General features: G+C 39.6%; 1 pseudogene; it reads left to right on the top strand.

The window, feature by feature from the left end:
* The first annotated feature begins 3,339 nt into the window (after nucleotides 1–3,339).
* Nucleotides 3,340–3,755, top strand: LOC114223546 (large ribosomal subunit protein eL32 pseudogene; annotated as a pseudogene).
* The last annotated feature ends 1,021 nt before the right edge of the window (nucleotides 3,756–4,776 follow it).

Genomic DNA, 4,776 nt, shown 5'->3' with positions numbered 1-4,776 from the left:
AATATTTATTATCTCAAAATTTCTGTGTTCAGGAATATAGTAGTCTCTCTCAAGGATGCAATCAAGGTGTTGGGTGGGGCTGCAATGTCATTTGAAGGCTTGACTGAGGGAGGATTCTCATTCAAGCTCATTTACATGGTTGTGCCAAGATTCAGTTCCATATGGTTGTTCAATTGAGGGCATCTGTTCCTCAGTGGCTTGCTGACAGGGGCCCCCCTGTGTTCTCTGCTACATGGGCCTCCTCATTGGTTAGTTCACAGCACAACAGCTGGCTTTCTTCAGAAGAAGCAAGCAAGAAAGGAGTGAGCAAGAAGAAATTCAGTCTTTTTGTAACATAATCTTAGAAATGACATCCCATTCCAAGGGACCATTTTAAAGGCTGCCTCCTTCAAGTACTAAAATGGTTTCTGGCAATTACCATCATTTCAATTTAAATTGTGTCATCAGTCATAAAAGGAATGCATTTGTTAACATACTTCCTTGCTTGGATGTTCTTTGAACAGTGCATTGCACTAAGTACAGTTCAACAAATATATGCCGATTGGATAATATTTTGATTTTTACTGAAAAGAAAGTTAAATCTTAAAAGAAGGTAGTAATGTTTTCCAGCAGATAGTGCTTCTTGAGTACTTGTGACCATTCTTAGAGTTGACATTGCCAAAGGAAATAGTTAACTTGTGTATCTTATGCTAAAATATAAATATATTTATTAAAGCTGTTTGGAAAAATTTGACATTTATTCTATGTCTCAAAAGTCTTGAATATCACAGTACATAAAAGGCCTTACAGAAAAGTGCCATAAGTGTTCTAGTTTCTATGCTTTTCTGGTGTCATGTTTAGTTGAATCTTAAAAGAAGGCTGTAATTGAAATGTCTTCAAGATCCAGAGCATGAAGATAAGATAAACAGTCAAAGCTATATTAAAATAAACATACCCCCTTTTACACTTGTTGTAGAAATGAAGTTGTGATATTTTTCTCAGACTATAAACTGACAGTCTAGCATTATACAGTATCCTGTATACAAACTTTTATATATTCTGTCAATAAAAACCAGTTACTGTTATGTAAATTTCATATATGACTTTCATAAGTCATTTAAATACATCTAACAAAAAAGCAAGTGTATTTAGACGGATACTAGACATTATTTGCACCTTACAACAAGTAGATTTTTCTTGTTTGAGGCAAATAGGCTTCTGTACCCCTCTTCAGCAATTATCCAGTAAAACCTATTTACCAGAACTAGTCCTCTGGATGCTTACAGTACACCTCAGAAAAGGAAAGAAATCAAAAGGAGAACCTAATATCAGAGCTTTCAAGAAAGCAAACACACTAGCCTCCTTGAATTACTACATATGTTTACTACTCAAACTATATATTCATGCCAGGCCAGCTTCCCCTCTGCTTGATAATATCTTCATTTCAGGACCTGGCTGGGGTGAAGGAACTGCCTGCCTCGGGACACTGATGGAAAAGAAAAGGTGGCCTGGGAAACCACATATGTCCTTTCTACTCACAGTTTACTGACTTAAGCAGGTCATGGCCAAGCCTAAGGTCAGTGGAGTGGAGGAATACAATCTTCCTACCACAAGAGACAGAAGTTATTTTAACAATAACAACTCAGCATACACACTTAGAAGATGTGATGTGATTGAGATGATTAAACTGGTCCCATGTGACCACTGGCAATTTAAAACCATCATCCAACCCACTGGAATGGTCACTGTCCAACCTGATTTCACTGTTGTAGTTCAGACCTGATTCAGTTTCCCTTGCAATCCTAGCACTAATTCTCCTGGATTTTTAGATTATGTAGTATTGTGATAGTCACTGATGCAAGGTACAGAAACATGTCCCTATGTCAAGAACCCCAATCACATCCCTTATGTGAGATGGAAGAGTCACATTTATGAAGGTCCTATTTGGTTCAGTGTACTCTTGGGTGCTTTAGTTAATCTACTCAGCAACCAAGTGAGGAAGAAAAGACTATTCTCATTTTACTTGTGAACAAATCAACCCAGACAGCTGACACAAAGTCACATGGCCAGCAACATGTGAAACTGGGATTTGAAACCATAGTTTTGACTACAGAGTTCTGGAAAATTGAGCTAGAAAGACAACTAGAGTTTGGACATTGCCAGCCATTTGTTTAGCCAGAAGACAAAATGACCATGGTTCCCCATAGACTTTTTAATGACTCAGGACTGTAAACTGTTCGCTGAAAAAATTACAAGTATAAGGAAAATCTCCTCTCCCTGAAGCCTAGAGAAGTATTTCTTTCTTTTTGCACAGAGCACTTAGGGGCATTCTGTTGCAGTGGGAACAAACAGAGCTCATTGCTCAAAAGAATAATTGTCAGTGGATTGTTGAAGAGGAAGCAAAGAAGTGGAATTAGCTCTAAAGTTCCCAGGGCACAGCTAAAGAACACATATAAGAAGTGGGAACTAGGTTTCCTAGGGAAAGATGAATAGGCAGGAAAAAAGGTAGAATGAGTGGCAACAAAGGTAAATATTAACTGGTGAATTTATGTAAGGAGATTTAGAGAGACAACTAGGCTTTTGCATAAGGAGTTTCAGGCTTTTATTTGGCTGGTGTTCTACATGAATTAGGAGTAGAATCTGTGCATTCAACCTCCTTCTGGTGTCAAAAAGACTGAGAGAAGGTAGCCTTGTTAAATGTAAGGGTGGAAGCAAGATGGCACTTGAGCTAGGGAAGAACTGGTCTAGGTAGCTGGAATAAACAAGAGTTTAAGTTTTAACCCCCTTTAGCTGAGTTTTAAGAATTCTGCGTCGGTATATTGCTTGATGTGCTATAAGGGAAAGAGCATAACCCTTGGAGCCACATAGATCTGGAGTCAAATCCCACCTCAGCTGTTCCCCTGCCTACTCTATGACCTTAGACAAGTCTCTTATCTTCTTTGAAACTCAGGTTCCCATCTGAGAACAAAATAAAACAAATCTAATGCAGAATTTTTGTGAAGATTAAATAAATTGTATACCTATGTGTATCTATGCCACATCTGTGCCTCCGCTGTATCTATGTCTATATATATGTACACACACACACACATACACACACATACCCGTACTTGTATCTATGCCAACATCTAATGTTTAAGAGATGCTCTATGAATGTTAATTGCCTTCTCCCCCACTGTATCAATTAACTAGTTTAACCAGTATTTAAGTGTTTGTTTTATGCCAGCATTGTGCTAGTTTCTAGAGATGATGAAAAGGTGATGAAGATCCAGACACTGTCTTTAAGAAGAAAAAGGGAGACCTTCCTCTCTCTTCCTCAGCGCTGCCTGCGGAGGTGGACGCCATCTGTTACCGGGCATCATGGCTGCCCTCAGACCTCTGGTGAACCCAAGATCGTTACAAAGAGGACCAAGAAGTTCATCTGGCACCAGTCAGACTGCTATGTCAAAATTAAGCGCAACTGGCAGAAACCCAGAGGCATTGACAGTAGGGTGCGCAGAAGATTCAAGGGCCAGATCTTGATGCCCAACATTGGTTACGGGAGCAACAAGAAAACAAAGCACATGTTGCCCAGTGGCTTCCGGAAGTTCCTAGTCCACAACGTCAAGGAGCTTGAAGTGCTGCTGATGTGCAACAAATCTTACTGTGCAGAGATTGCTCACAATGTCTCCTCCAAGAACCGCAAAGCTATTGTGGAAAGAGCAGCCCAGTTGGCAATCAGAGTCACCAATCCCAACGCCAAGCTGCGCAGCGAAGAAAATGAATAGACAGCTTGTTGTGCATGTCATATTTGTGTTAATAAAACCATAAAACCTAAAAAAAAAGAAGAAGAAAAAGGGAGAAAGGGACATAGAGACCACATGATTCCAGATATGACATGGTTTCAGAAAGTTGGTGAGACTGCTGGGCTCAGGGACTGACAGCTTGCTGTATTTGGGGTTGATGTCATGACCTGTGAATGAATATGTGATCCACTTTGTATAAATGCATTGATAAAATATGCTATAAAGGACAGTTCTTTTTCTTTTCATTAGAGGATACTGTGCTCTTTTCAAGCAAGGCTGACTTACCATTTTAGAGTCACTGTGGAGAACTGCATTAACATACACGACATTCCATATTTGCTTCAGGTGCTTGCCTGGTCAGGTCCTTCCTCCTTCTCTGTTTCCCCTTTCTTCCTTTCCCATTGTTCTGCTGCCTTCTTTCTCTTTCCCTCTCTTCTTTTCATTCACTTAACAAAATTTTATGTAGTGCCTACTAAGCGCCAGACACCATTTTAGGCACAGTAGTTAACAAGAAAATGTCTGTTCTCATGGAGATTATGTTCGATTAGTAGAAAATAAACAACAGAATAGGAAACAAATAAATATATGACAGTTGGTATGTTAATAAATAAAAAGCAGGATAAAGACACAGAGAATGACAGAAATGGAGGAATGTGTGTATACTAGATCAGGGAGGCCTCTCTGATTAGGCAACATTTGAGCAGAGACCTGAACACAGGGAACTAGCCATCCACATATCTGGGAAAAGAGAATTCTAGGCAAAAGGAACAAATTCAAAAGCCCTGAGATGAGAATGGCATAAAGACAAGGTGGCTGGGGTCAAGTAAGGGAAGGAAGGGAAGGAGGTGAGATCAGAGAAATGAAGGAAATGCCATACGCGGTGAATTAGGAAGAAACCTGTAGGCTATGACAGAACACTGGACTTTATTCTAAGATGGGAACACACTGGAGATTTTGAATGAAGAAGTGCTTCAAGGTAGAGAAGAAAAACAGGGGAATTATGCAGTAGGGA

The sequence above is a fragment of the Eumetopias jubatus genome, unplaced genomic scaffold (genome assembly GCF_037043125.1).
Source record: "Eumetopias jubatus isolate StellerSeaLion01/CBP00866 unplaced genomic scaffold, mEumJub1_p1.0 scaffold_4, whole genome shotgun sequence".
Classification (NCBI taxonomy): Eukaryota; Metazoa; Chordata; class Mammalia; order Carnivora; family Otariidae; genus Eumetopias; species Eumetopias jubatus.
This window is presented reverse-complemented; position numbering and strand designations above follow the sequence as displayed.